This window comes from Macaca mulatta, chromosome 5 (assembly GCF_049350105.2).
Source record: "Macaca mulatta isolate MMU2019108-1 chromosome 5, T2T-MMU8v2.0, whole genome shotgun sequence".
Lineage (NCBI taxonomy): Eukaryota > Metazoa > Chordata > Mammalia > Primates > Cercopithecidae > Macaca > Macaca mulatta.
The window spans coordinates 80,738,567-80,754,757 of NC_133410.1; positions in this window are offsets into that span (position 1 = coordinate 80,738,567).

Consider the following 16,191-nt stretch of genomic DNA (forward strand, 5'->3'; position numbering starts at 1 on the left):
CCCCATCAAGCTACCAATGACTTTCTTCACAGAATTGGAAAAAACTGCTTTAAAGTTCATATGGAACCAAAAAAGAGCCCGCATCTCCAAGACAATCCTAAGTCAAAAGAACAAAGCTGGAGGCATCACGCTACCTGACTTCAAACTATACTACAAGGCTACAGTAACCAAAACAGCATGGTACTGGTACCAAAACAGAGATATAGACCAATGGAACAGAACAGAGTCCTCAGAAATAATACCACACATCTACAACCATCTGATCTTTGACAAACCTGAGAGAAACAAGAAATGGGGAAAGGATTCCCTATTTAATAAATGGTGCTGGGAAAATTGGCTAGCCATAAGTAGAAAGCTGAAACTGGATCCTTTCCTTACTCCTTATATGAAAATTAATTCAAGATGGATTAGAGACTTAAATGTTAGACCTAATACCGTAAAAACCCTAGAAGAAAACCTAGGTAGTACCATTCAGGACATAGGCATGGGCAAAGACTTCATGTCTAAAACACCAAAAGCAACGGCAACAAAAGCCAAAATTGACAAATGGGATCTAATCAAACTAAAGAGCTTCTGCACAGCAAAAGAAACTACCATCAGAGTGAACAGGCAACCTACAGAATGGGAGAAAATTTTTGCAATCTACTCATCTGACAAAGGGCTAATATCCAGAACCTACAAAGAACTCCAACAAATTTACAAGAAAAAAACAAACAACCCCATCAAAAAGTGGGCAAAGGATATGAACAGACATTTCTCAAAAGAAGACATTCATACAGCCAACAGACACATGAAAAAATGCTCATCATCACTGGCCATCAGAGAAATGCAAATCAAAACCACAATGAGATACCATCTCACACCAGTTAGAATGGCAATCATTAAAAAGTCTGGAAACAACAGGTGCTGGAGAGGATGTGGAGAAATAGGAACACTTTTACACTGTTGGTGGGATTGTAAACTAGTTCCACCATTATGGAAAACAGTATGGCAATTCCTCAAGGATCTAGAACTAGATGTACCATATCACCCAGCCATCCCATTACTGGGTATATACCCAAAGGATTATAAATCATGCTGCTATAAAGACACATGCACACGTATGTTTATTGCGGCACTATTCACAATAGCAAAGACTTGGAATCAACCCAAATGTCTATCAGTGACAGACTGGATTAAGAAAATGTGGCACATATACACCATGGAATACTATGCAGCCATAAAAAAGGATGAGTTTGTGTCCTTTGTAGGGACATGGATGCAGCTGGAAACCATCATTCTCAGCAAACTCTCACAAGAACAGAAAACCAAACACCGCATGTTCTCACTCATAGGTGGGAACCGAACAATGAGATCACTTGGAGTCGGGAAGGGGAACATCACACACCAGGGCCTATCATGGGGAGGGGGGAGGGGGGAGGGATTGCACTGGGAGTTATACCTGATGTAAATGACGAGTTGATGGATGCTGACGAGTTGATGGGTGCAGCACAGCAACATGGCACAAGTATATGTATGTAACAAACCTGCACATTATGCACATGTACCCTAGAACTTAAAGTATAATAATAAATAAATAAATAAATAAATAAATAAAAGAAAATAAAAAGTAAATGGCAGATGCAAATCTAAAAAAAAAAAAAAAAAAAAAGAAAATGCGGCTCATATACACCATGGAATACTATGCAGCAGTAAAAAAGGTTGAATTCATGTCCTTTGTAGGAACATGGTTGAAGCTGGAAACCATCATTCTGAGCAAACTGTTGCAAGGACAGAAAACCAAATACCACATGTTCTCACTCATAGGTGGGAATTGAATAATGAGAACACTTGGACACAGGTTGGGGAACATCACACACTGGGGACTGTTGTGGGGTGGGTGGAGTGGGGAGGGATAGCATTAGGAGATATACCTAATGTAAATGACGAGTTAATGGGTGCAGCACACCAACACGGCACATGTATACATATATAACAAACCTGCACATTGTGCACACGTACCCTAGAACTTAAAGTGTAATTTTTTAAAAAGCCTTAAAAAGGCCGGGCATGGTGGCTCAAGCCTGTAATCCCAGCACTTTGGGAGGCCAAGGCGGGCGGATCACGAGGTCAGGAGATCAAGACCATCCTGGCTAACACGGTGAAACCCCGTCTCTACTAAAAAATACAAAAAAACTAGCCGGGCAGGGGGCGCCTGTAGTCCCAGCTACTCAGGAGGCTGAGGCAGGAGAATGGCATGAACCCGGGAGGCGGAGCTTGCAGTGAGCCAAGATCCGGCCACTGCACTCCAGCCTGGGCGACAGAGCGAGACTCCGTCTCAAAAAAAAAAAAAGCCTTAAAAAAAAGAAAAAACTAAAAGGCATCCAAAATGGAAAGGAAGAAGTCAAATTATCCTTATATGCAGCTGATATAATATTATATTTAGAAAACCTAAAGACTCCACCAAAAAACTATTAGAATTAATAAACAAATTGAGTAAATTTGCAGGATACAAAATCAACATACAAAAATCAGTAGCATTTCTATATGCCAACAGTGAACAATCTGAAAAAAAATTTAAAAAGTAACCCATTTACGATACCCACAAATAAAATCAAACGCTTAGGAGTTGACCAAAGAAGTGCAAGATCTCTACAATGAAAACTATAAAGCACTGACGAAAGAAACTGAAGAGGACACACAAAAAAATGAAAAGATATTTCATGTTCATGGATGGAATAATCAGTATTGTTAAAATGTCTATACTACTCAAAAGAATCTACAGATTTAATGCAATCCCTATCAAAATGACAATGATATTCTTCACAGTAATAGAAATCTTAAAATTTATATGGAACCACAAAAGACCAAGAATAGTCAAAGCTACCCTAAGCAGAAAGAACAATTGGAGAAATCATATTACCTGACTTCAAATTGCACTGCAGAGCTGTAGTACCCGAAACAGCATGGTACTGCCAAAAGCAGACATGTAGACCAGTGGAACAGAATAGAGAGCCCAGAAACAAATCTATATACCTGCAGTGAACTCATTTTTGACCAAGATGCCAAGAACATACATTTGGGATAAGACAATCTCTTCAATAATGGTGCTGGGGAAACAGGATATCCACATGTAAAGGAATAAAACTATACCCATATCTCTCATCATATATGAAAACCAAATCAAAATTGATTTAAGACTTAAATCTAACACCTGAAACTATCAAATATTAAATGAAAACATTGGGGAAACTCTCCAGGACATTGGTCTGGGCAAAAAATGTTTGAGTAATTCTCCACAAGCACAGACAACCAAAACAAAAATAGGATCATGTCAAGTTAAAAAGCTTCTGCACAGCAAAGGAAAAAATCAACAAAGTGAAGTGAGAATCCACAGAATGGGAGAAAATATTTGCAAACTACCTATCTGACAAGGGATTAATAATCAGCATGTATAAGGAGCTCAAATAACTCTATAGGAAAAAATCTAATAATCTGATTTTAAAAGGGCAAAAGATCTAAACAGGCACTTCTCAGAGGAAGACATACAAATGGAAAACTGGCATATGAAAAAGTGCTCAACGTTATAATGAGCTATCATCTCACACCACTTAAAATGGCTTTCATCCAAAAGACAGGCAATAACAAGTGCTAGCGATGATTTGGAGAAAAGTAAACCCTCATACACTGTTTGTGGCAATATAAATTAGTATGACCATTATGCAAAACAGTTATTTCTTCAAGAAACTAAAAATATAGCTACCATATGATGCAGAATCCGCCGGCTGGGTATATACCCCCAAAAAAGGAAATCAGGATGTCAAAGGGATATCTACACTCCTATGTTTGTTGCAGCACTGTTTATAATAGCCAAGATTTGGAATTAATGCAGGTGTCCACCAACAAATGAATGGATAAAGAAAATATGGTACATATACGCAATGAAGTACTTACTATTCAGTCATAAAAAAAGAAAAATGAGATCCTGTCATTTGCAACAACATGGATTAAATTGGAGGTCATTATATTAAGTGAAATAAGCTGGAAACAGAAAGACAAACTTCCCATGTTCTCACTTATTTGTGGGAACTAAAAATTAAAACAATTAAACTCATGGAAACAGAGTAAAAAGATGGTTTCCAGAGTCTGGGAAGAGTAGTGGGCAGGACAGGGGAATGGCAGAGGGAGAAATGGGGTGGTTAATAAGTACAAAAAGTAGTTAGAAAGAATAAGACCTAGTATTTGATAGCACAACAGGGTAACTATAGTCAATAATAATTTAATTATACATTTAAAAATTACTAAAACAGTGTAACTGGATTGTTTGTAACACAAAGGACAAATGCTGGAGGCATGGATACCCCATTTACCATAATGCAATTATTACATATTGCACACCTGCATCAAAATATCTCATGAACCCCATGAATGCATACACCTATTATGTACCCACAAAAATTAAACAACAACAATAACAACAACAACAAAAAAAAAACCTCAGCTAGGTGGGGTGGCTCACACCTGTAATCCCAGCACTTTGGGAGGTTGGAGAGCAGGAGGATTGCTTAAGGCCAGGAGTTCAAGACCAGCCCAATCAACATAGCAAGATCACATCTCTACAAAAAAGAAAAAAAATAATTGGGCATGGTGGTGCATCCCCAAGTGGTCCCAGCTACTCAGGAGGCTGAGGTGGAAGGATTGCTTGAGCCCCAGTGGCCAAGGCTACAGTGAGCCATGGTCATACCACTGTACTCCAGGTCAGGCAACAGAGCAAGACCCTGCCTCAATCAATCAGTCAATTAAATAAATAAAGGGCTAAAAACACCAGAAAAGCAGATTAAAAAGAGTTAAAAGAAGGGCTCAGGAATGGGCAGAGGTGTCCTGGAGCTGACTTGTTCCAGCTTGGGAAAGCCAGCTGGCACATTTCTTCCCAACGTCCTGTTCAAGGACATCAAAATGGTAGCTTGAAATCAGGCACATGGGGGTATTTAGACCATGGAAACAAAAAACACTGTAAGTCAGGCCTCTTTTTTTTTTCCAGAGAGTTAGTTGTTATACATACCAGTATACCACTGGAGTGGGACAGGGACTCCTGTTTCAATTATAAGCTTTATTGTACTATTTGGGTATTCAAACTATGCGAGTGTATGACCTGAGAAAACAATATTTTCCAAGGAGTAACCCATGGGATGAGGGAAGAAAGAGAAACAAAGAGAGAGGATTTGCCTTATCAAGTATCAGAGCATACCATAAAACCAATATAAATAATCTAATTAGATGGTATACACATATGAATAAACAGAATAGTAGAATAGAGAATGTAGAAATTGATCCTTAATACATATATACATTTTTACATGATCAAATGGTATTTCAATTCAACAAAAGAGATGATTAAGTTATAAATAATGCCAATTCAATTGTCTATGCATTTGTATTAATTTGTTATGTCTGCCTTAACAAAATACCACAGACTGGGTGGCTTATACAACAGGAATTGATTTTCTCAGAGTTTTGGAAGCCAGAAGCCCTGAGATCAAGGCATTGCCAGGTTTGATTCTCCCTGAGGCCATTCCCCATGGCTTGCCAATGGGACACTTTCTCACTGTATCTTCCTTGGCCCTTCCTCCCTCCCTCCCTCCCTCCCTCCCTCCCTTCCTTCCTTTCTTCCTTCTTTCTTCTTTTTTTTAACAAAGTTTTTTGCTTTTGTTGCCCAGGCTGGAGTGCAGTGGCGTGATCTTGGCTCACTGCAACCTCCAACTCCCAGGTTCAAGCAATTCTCCTGCCTCAGCCTCCCAAGTAGCTGGGATTGCAGTCGTATGCCACCACCCCCAGCTAATTTTTGTATTTTTAGTAGAGATGGGGTTTCATCATGTTGGTCAGGCTGGTGTCAAACTCCTGACCTCCAGTGATCTGCGGGCCTCAGTCTCCCAAAGAGAGATTGGGATTACAGGCATGAGCTCCCGTGCCCAGCTTTCCATGGCCTTTTTAATGTGTGCATGCACATCCCTGGTTTCTCTTCCTCTTCTTATAAGGACCCCAGTCATATTGGATTAGGACCCCACCTAATGACCTCATTTTACCTTAATTCCCTCTTTAAAGGCCCTATCCCCAAATACAGTCACATTGTGAATCAGGTATTCAATGTAGGAATTTTGCAGAGACACAATTCAGTCCACACCACCACCTAAAGAAGTAATATTCAGCCTTTATCTTACATAATATTAAAACTAAATTACAGGGTGAATAAAAATTTTAGATAAAAAGCTAAATTATAAAAATGTAAAAGATAATCTGGACTCCATGTATGTATAATCTAGGGTCACAGATGTTTCTTAACCAAGTCAGGAATCTCAGAAACCATGCAGTAAAAACAATAGAAATACTTGACTGTATAAAAATTTTGAACTTTAATGTAAAAAATACATTAAACAAAACAAAGCGCGTCAGTGAGAAGATAGTGCCGGAAACATGAACCACCCTAGGTATTTCAAGAAGTACAGAGTTTAATACAGAAAATTAGGAGTTTATAAAAGTATTAGAAGGGCCACAGAACAAGAACCAGAAGTCAGGTGTCTGCCACTGTATGATCCATTTCAAGGACACCTCAACAAAATTACAATGAGACGTCAGAAAGCTATTGCTATTATCATTGCTGCTTCTTCAGTTCTCAAAGTCAGGAAGGTGATGATTGGACACTGGAATGCAGAGTCTGCTTACAAATATTCATAATTCTTTAAACTTGCTTTATAGCAGAAATAGCAGAAGAAAATGGTTTCTGCCTCCCTTCCATCTTCCAGGTCTTGCATGAATGCATCCCTTTGGTACAACCTACTTCATGCCACATTCCTTGCTGCAGCCTCGGCAAACATAATGAGACAGGATTTTATTTTATTTATTTCATTAAGAATATTTTTGAAATTAGCTGGGAGTGATGCTGCATACCTGTAGTTTTTGCTACTTAGGAGGCTGAGGAGTGAGCGTTGCTTGAGCCAGGAACCCAAGGCTGCAGTGAGCTATGATTGCACCATTGCACTACAGCCTTTGTGACCCTGTCTCAAATAATAATAATAATAATAATAATAGTAATATTCCTAGGTGCAGGAGAATCTGTGAATGTGGTCTTTATCTTGCCAGCACCTGTGATCAAAAGAGTACATAGAAGGGGTTCTGTATCAAGGATTTCTCTACATCAACTGGCAAAATCATGTCCAGCAAACAAAGTTCATTCAAAAGCAACACATTTGGGGGCTGTGAGCTGGAAACTTCCACACTGATGATAGACAAAGACATATAATTTAAAATACATTAGGAGCTATTAAATATGGATAAGAAAAAAGTAAGCAATTGAAAAATGGCCAAGGATATCAACAGGCATTTACAGAAAAAGAAACATGAATGGCAATTTTTTAAGAAAATATGTTTAAACTCACTAGTTATCAGAGAAGACCAAAATTAAACAATACTGAGATATTAGTTTATACCTATCAGACTGGCAAAAGTTTTAAAGAGCAATGACATGTATCAGTGATGGGAGTTGGAAAAGGGTGATTGAATAAGGTCAGGATTCAGGTTTAAAAAAGAGAAATTATTCTGTTTTAATTTGTGTTACAGTCTGAATGTTTATGTTCTCTCTAAATTTTTATGTTGAAATTCTCACCCCCAGGGCGATAGCATTAGAAGATCTGGCCTTTGTGAGGCGATTAAATCGAAAGGGTGGAGTCCTTGTGAATGGGATTAGCACCCTTGTGAAAGGGGCCCTAGAGATATCACTCATCCCTTCTGCTATGTTAGGTTAGAGTGAGAAGGAGGCTGTCATTTGTGAGGAAGCAGCCCTCACAAAACACTGAATCGGCCAGAGTCTTGATCTTGGACTTTCAGCCTCCAGAACTGTGAGAAATAAATTTCTGTTGTTTATAAGCCACTCAGTCTATGGTATATTATTAGAGCAGCTGAAACAGACTAAGGTAATTAGAAAGGAATGGAACACCAGGAATTATAATGTAAATGACATATTAAATGAAGTATATACATCAGGGTGCAGTGCAGGAAACATGAACCACCCAACCTGAAATACAAAATAATTTTTAAGCACCTATTATTGAAAGGGCTGGAGCAGTTGGCTCTAAGGTGTGCCTCCAGCAATGGCCTCCAGAAAAATCACTGCTGAACTCACCACCAGACATTGCTTTCCTTTCACCATTTTTTTTTAAACATGGAAGAGTATAATGAAACATCATTTCTGTAAAATAGTGACATTATGTGTGCATGTGTGTGCATATGCATGTGCATAAAAGTTACATGTACGATGGCCAGGTGTGGTGGCTCATGCCTGTAATCCCACAATTTGGGAGGCCAAAGCGGGCAGATTACCTGAGGTCAGGAGTTTGAGAACAGCCTAGCCAACATGGCGAAACCCCATCTCTACTAAAAATACAAAAATTACCCAGGTGTGGTGGCACACACCTGTAGTTCCAGCTACTCAGGAGGCTGAGGCAGGAGAATTGCTTGAACTCAGGAGGTTGAGGTTGCAGTGAGCCAAGATCGTGCCACTGCACTCCAGCCTGGGTGACAGAGCAAGACTCCACCTCAAAAAAAAAAAAAAAAAAAAAAAATTACATGTACAAGAGGAAAATTACGGAAGGAGACATACCAGACTGTGAATGTGGGTTATCAGCATAAGTGGAAGAGCATGGTTAGAGATGAGGAAGTTTGAATTGCTGTGAGTAAAAGGGGAAGAGGGAATGAGAAAGGTGAGGAGAAAGGGGGAAAAGAAAAAGAAAAACACTAAAAAACGACCATTGTTTTCAGCATGGGTCCTCAAAGCCACCCTCTGTAACCTGTAATTTAAAAAGCTTCTGTCCAAATGCTCACTTGTGAAAAAAAAACACCATCATTCAGCTAAGTATGTCATTGTGATTGATTTACATGACAGCAAGCACTAAACCAAACCACTGCTTAAATTATCCAGATGTTCTAGAATCAAATATTTCCCATTCTGGAAAGTAATTTGGCAAAAGCAGCAAATCTTTCATATCCAGCGATCCAAAAATTTATACCTCTAGAAATATACCTTAAAGAAGAACTGGAGATTTGGGCACAATTTGTGGTTTAAAGATGTTATTTTACTATTAACTACAGTAGCAAACAATAAGGAGAAAAACAGTCTAAATGGTAAAAATTAATTTCGTAGATCCATGAAATGGTACATCAAGTAACCACTAAAAATCATATTTTTAAAGATTTTTAACAGCATAGGAAACTGCTCATGATATAATATTAAGTGAATAATAAAACAAGACAGAAAATATGGATTGCATGCTAGACACACAAACACAAAGACCTTAAGGAGGAGGCTGGGCACAGTGGCTCACGCCTGTAATCCCAGCACTTTGTGAGGCCAAGGTGGGCAGATCACAAGGTCAGAGGATCAAGACCATCCTGGTTAACACGGTGAAACCCCGTCTCTACTAAAAATACAAAAAAAAAAAAAATTTAGCTGGGCATGGTGGCAGGCACCTGTAGTCCCAGCTCTTCGGGAGGCTGAGGCAGGAGAATTACTTGAACCCAGGAGGTTGAGGTTGCAGTGAGCCAAGATTGTGCCACTGTACTCCAGCCTGGGTGACAGAGCAAGACTCCATCTCAAAAAAAAAAAAAAAAAAAAAAAAAAAAAAGACCTTAAGGAGGAACTACACCAAAATGCTAATGATGATTAGCTCTAGGAAGTAAGTTAAAGGTGATTCTCATTTTCTTCATTTATTTGTGGTTTTTTTTCCTACAAGTTTTCTATAATGAGTGCATATTTGGGATGAAATGTTCTTTTCCTCACCCGGTATGAAGGCATTCTGTCTAACAAATCGGTCGGCCCTGTGATCCACGGCTTGTCAACTCTGTGAGGGTGGACATCTGCTTCACGTTGTGTCCCCCACTGCTGAGCACATGCTAGTGGATGAATGGTTGGGGGGATGGATTTGGTTGTGCTGGTGGGCCAGAAAGGCGTTTCTCTCTTCCATCAATTCCCTATTATTTTCTCTCTCTCCTGATTCCCTCCCACTCCAACTGTACTAAAGCAAGTTCTTTTGTTGCCACTTTGATGCATTCATTTTCAGCTAAACAAGTTTTTAAATAGACTTCGTTAATGGATGTCAGTGGTTCTGTTCTAGAACTATGTTTCCCTTCAAGACACCCAGGAACATTTTAAAGTCACAACTGAGCAATAACAAATTATTTATTATTGTTTTCCTTAACAAATTCTCACCTAATCATAAAATGATTGTGGATGTTAGTGTTTACATCCTGGCTGTCAGCAGTAGTGCAGGAGAACATCAAAGTTTTTTGGGTAACAAAGAATCACCTCTGATCTTCACTTCAAAGACAACCAGGAGAAAAAATTCTTCCCAGCAACATGTTTGAGATTAATGTCAATCAGGCTTTTCCCTCAACTTGTCTATGCAAGTGCATGCTTTATAATAATCGGAGCTTGTTAGGAAACCATAAACCTCCTCCAAAATGGCAGTAAAAATACCTACAGCACACACACACAATTTTTTCCTATGCATTATAAACAAATTTTAGTTAATATATTTTCCCCCACTTAACCCTGTGCCCGGAGACTAATTTTAAAAGAATGCCAATAAGGCCCCATCACAAAGATGTACAAATGCTGTTTCTAAGCCCAGGAATCTAAACACTCAACATTTTCTCTAATGTGTGTAGAACTTTCCTTCCTCTTCAGAGCCCATGTCTACCTATCCATTTTCTCCCAGAAGCACAAAGCCTTCTGGTCTGGTTCTAGGACTTATTCAGGATTCTCAATTTCACCTTTATAAACAGATGCTCTTCTGGGACATGACAACCAGAGGAAGGCAGCTTTGCTCCTGGAACCCTTCCCAGCCTGGTTTGATGCCTCATCTCTGTCCCTCACAGTGCCCAGTGCTACCTTGACCTCATCACTTATTGTACGATCATCATCATCTGTGAGCTCTCTGAGAGTTAGGACCTTGTTTTGATCATCTGTGTATCCCCAGCACATAGCCCACTGCCCAGCACACAGTTGGAGCTCGCAAGTACCTGTTGTCTGGTTAAGAGCATGAATGAATGTGCAGATCACCCTTTACCCATGTGACTAAAAGCAAGAGTCTTCAGCAGTCTGGGAAGAAAGAGGGAGAACAGTTGGGAAACAGGTCAACTAGAGCAAGGATAGGCAGTTGGAATATGTGACATAAGAAGGTCCAAGAAGTCAGGCAGCATATTTAGTAGAAAGGGGCTCATTAAACACAGGCTAAAGGTGAAGTGAATGGTGAAGTGAATGACAAGATGACAGCCATTATAGGATACAAGCTAGAGCTTCAGACCCCAGAGAGCAGAAAGCTGATATCATTTTCTTTGCATTCTGTCCAGGATGAACGCTAACATTTTTAACTACTTGCACCTGGAAACATTGGTTGAGAACGTGTATTTATGTGTGAACGTGAGATCTGGGCTAATGCGGTAGCGCCCTCTTTCATGTAATAAATGCTTAAAAGCTTTCCCGGTACTGCACACCCATGGCCTCCATGATGGGTCTGTCCCAAAATTAGCTTGGTAAGACTCCCCCCGGGCTGCACCAGTAAGTAACCCACCATGCTACTAGAATCTGATTAAGGGCATTATAAAATACAGTGATTTTTAAACATTTTTGGCCAGGCGCGGTGGCTCACGCCTGTAATCCCAAGACTTTGGGAGGCCGAGGAGGGTAGATCACCTGAGGTCAGGAGTTCAAGACCAGTCTGGCCAACATGGTGAAACCCTGCCTCTACTAAAAATACAAAAATCAGCCAGCCATGGTGGCACATGCCTGTTGTCCCAGCTACTCAGGAGGCTGAGGCAGGAGAATCGCTTGAACCCAGGAGGCAGAGGTTGCAGTGAGCCAAGATCTCACCATTGCACTTCAGCAAGGGCAACAAGAGTGAAACTCTGTCTCAAAAATAAATACATAAAACATTTTCAGTTGATCCCTGAATGTAATAATTCATTCAGTCAACAAATATTTGCTGAGTTTCAAATATGTGTTAGCTACTGTGCTATAATAGTAGGAAAGGTCTGATGTAAAAACGTTACACTTTTTCCATTCACTCTGCATGTCCACAGCCACTGCCGTCAAAGGTATAGAAGAATGTGAGCAAAAACAAAACAAAAAAAACAGAATATTTAGTACGTCCAATTTCATCTGAATATCAGCCTATATGAAGAGGGCAATTACTCCTATAAGTTACTGAAATGACATGATAGTTGATTTGGGGGAATTTTATGAATAGATTTTGTCTTCATTCTTTCTGTAAAATCCATTCTGGAGTTCACATAATGAACATTTATAACAGCTTGGCCAGAATCACCAAGTAAGTATATCCAATGGGTTCAGTTGCAGAAAACAGAATTCATACTACCCAGGTGCAGTGGCTCACACCTATAATCCCAGCACTTTGGGAGGCACAGGTAGGAGGATGGCTTGAGTCCAGGAGTTTGATGCCTGGGGGATATAGCAAGACCCCATCTCTACAAAAAAATTTTAAAAGTAGCCAAGCATGGTGGTGCACACCTGTAGCCTCAGTTACTTGGAAGATTAAGCGGGAAGTATCTCTTGAGCCCAGGAGGTCAAGGCTGCAGTGAGTCACGATTGTGCCACTACACTCTAGCCTGGGTGACAGGGCAAGACTCCATCTCAAGGAAAAAAAAAAAAGACTTCTATAGATATGCATAAAAAATGTACAAAAAATGTATATATTTTAAATTTACACTGGCTTTTACAGGTCAGCAATCTCAGAGGCCTGGAGGCAGGAAGAGGCTGCCATTCCCTGTTCAGTTACTTCTTGAAACTCACCGATCAGAAAAAAATGTTCCTCCTTCCCTGGGGAAAAGTGAGGGAAGGAGCCCAGGCGAGCCAGGCACATTACTCTACTGCAAATTCCTCCACTTGGAATTTCTGAGTGAGAAGTTAAGCGCTTCCCATTAACCAGTTCAATATTTTGAAGTAGTTGACTTCCTTCCCTGTGATTCTGACCTGGACTCTGTCTTTCAAAAACAAGCACAATCACAGTGTGTGCCTCATCCAATTGTTGAAATAAGGACTGAGCTCTCCCACAGTAGTATAGGCCAGTAACAGTCACCTAGGATGGATAAAAGTATCTTTGACTAGCTGGTAATCTGTGTAATCACGAAGTTTAAGAATGTTTCTCATTTCATGTACATCATCAATATCAGACCCTCAGCATCAATGCTGGGATTTTTTTTTTTTTTTTTTTTTTTGAGACAGGGTCTCGTTCAGTTGTCCAGGCTGGAGTGTAGTGGCATGATCTTGGCCCACTGCAACTTCTGCCACCCAGGCTCTCACCTCAGTCTCCTGAGTAGCTGGGACCCCAGGTGTGCACCACCACACCAGGCTAACTTTTCATATTTTTCGAAGAGATGGGGTTTCACCATGTTGCCCTCACTTCCTTGTACAACTTGCACTCCAAGTAACGAGCCAGGGTCCAGATATTCTTATAGGTATGCTGTAAACATCTGATTTTGCCATTCCTCAGGTTCATAGCTCAGAACACTGAACAAACATTCACCAAGCAACATAGCGTGATTCTCAGGGTCTGCTTGAGTTACTGCTATCTGGCAAGACATGCCCACCATCCAAGCCCAGGAGTGCAGGGCTGTAGCAAGGCTCTGTCTCTAAATAAATAAAATACAAACTACAAACTTCTTAACAGGTTTGCCATATTAATTCCCACAGACATACCAATTTACTTTTGAAATCATCTTTTCCAGTAAACCACCCTCATTCAACATAAGCTTTAATAATGTATTTCAGATACTCTTACTAATCTTACCGAAAATAGTCTATTTTTTCACTTCCTTCTTACTGTTTACTGTTTTGATTAGTACTTGAAATATTTATCTTATTCTCCTTTTGTTTAAACTTGGAACTGGAATTTTAAAGCGGAGCTGATAACCTACATACTACAGATTTGAAAGTTTTAGCCTCATCGGAAAAAACCAGCAGATGTTCATTTCTCATGAAAATATGGCAATAAGAATGCATTTGCAGTTACAAAATAGGTAAAGTCATTTGTGGTGCTCATTAATCCTGCTACTCCTGTGAAAAAAAAGCTAAAAACGTTGCCTTCATTTTGCAGATGGAAAAAAAGTAACAGGTTCCATCTTGCTCTAGGTATAACAGCAAAGCCTTTGGTAGAGCCAGAAATAGAACCTCAAGAGATTTGCGTTCCCTTTTTGATATAGAACAGAACTCAGCTCAGCAGTCTCATTAAAATCATGCTACAGAAGAAGCTGGTCTGTCTCGTCACTCAATTTTCTTTAATAGAATACAATCATTTATTTCAGCTCTACTTTCAACTGAGTGCCTTATGCTAATTAGTCTGACCATACTGTATAAATTATTACTTTAATTTATATAGTGATTTCATAGAATACATTTGATGTTAAGCATAATGGATAATATGTAATCATTTTAAGGAATTTTTTTTTTTTAAAGAAAAAGCACTATTTAAAATCCAGTATCATCAAATTCTACAGGAGAGGAAGCTGTGGTATTTAGGTTCAGCAGGTAAACATGCATCTTCCAATATGACTGCCTTAATATAATTCTGTATTTTAAAGCATTCTAAATTAAGCCGCATAAATTTTTAAAGAAAACACCTTCAAAGTTACAGAAATTGAGAATTCCATGCTGCCATCCTGTGTCTACCATCTTGCCATTGCAGCTATAATTTCAATTTTCTAAATTTGTGTTTGTGCACACGTGTGCAAGTGTTAGAGTGGCATTTGAGTCTCGAGCTGCTACACTGATTACATGTGCTCAGAACTCCTAATATGTTCACTAACCATCTACACTATTGGACTGGGAATAGACTAGCTCTCAAAAAAAAAAAAAAAAAAGCAATATGTGGATCCTCAAGGGCAAAAGGTCAGGCATGGTGACTCACACTTGTAATCCCAGCACTTTGGGAGGCTGAGGTGGGTGGATCATGAGGTCAGGAGTTCGAGACCAGCCTGACCAATATGGTGAAATCTTGTCTCTACTAAAAATACAAAAATTAGCCAGGCATGGTGGCTGAGCTGTAATCCCAGCTACTCAGGATGCTGAGCCTGGAGAATCACTTAAACCCAGGAAGACGAGGTTGCAGTGAGCCGAGATTGCAGCACTGCACTCCAACCTGGGCAACAGAGCGAGACTAGGTCTCAAAAAAAAAAAAAAAAAAAAATTAGAGATGGGGTCTTGCTCTGTCATGCAGTGGTACTATCATAGCTCACTGCCTCTCACCTCATCCTCCTGAGTAGCTGGGACTACAGGCACATGCCACCGCAACAGGCTAATTTTTCTCAGGCTGGTCTTGAACTCCTGGCCTCAAGTGATCCTCCTACATTGGTCTCCTAAACACTGAGATTACAGTGTGAGCCACCACGCTCTGCCTAAAATGAGGAATTTAATCATGCCTATTGGGTAGAGTAGCTGGAAAATTTAAATGAGGTAATCTATATAGAGCAGTTAAAGGAGTGCAGAGAATGAAATAAGTGTGCAATAATGGTTAGCTATTATTAGCTGTGAACATGCTGACCTGAACAATGCTGGTCTTGCAAACATCAACTTTCATTGACCTGCATTTGTACAACACATTATTAATGAGCATCATTGATGGGCATTTTAAACATGGTCTACAAGGTCCAGCATGGTCTGGCAGTCACCAGCATCTCCAGCCACATCCTCTCTATAGCCCAGATTATATCACGCCTTATCCTATATCTCTCTCTACCCCACCTGACCCCTTGGCTTTTTTTTGTAGAAAGTCACGGCAGCCTTTCTACATGTCCATGGATACACTGAGCTCCTTCCTAGAGCACACACACTGTACATCCTCTTTCCTCTACCTATACCCCAGGCTCCACTCTTTTGCTTTATAAACTCATCTTCAATTTTCTGCTTACTCATCCTTCCCTCAAACTCACAGCTAGGTCCCTGACACCACCACTCCAGCTCTTGTTAAGTGGTAATTTTACATTTTTATATGATTTGTGTATCAATGTCTGTTTTATCTACTATACTAAAAGTTCCACAAGGGCAAGGTCCTTGATTTGGGTTTTTTTTCACTATTTGCTCTCAGGTCTACTACAGTACTTGACATATGGTAGGTTCTCATTGGTTTTATAAATGAATAAACATATCCC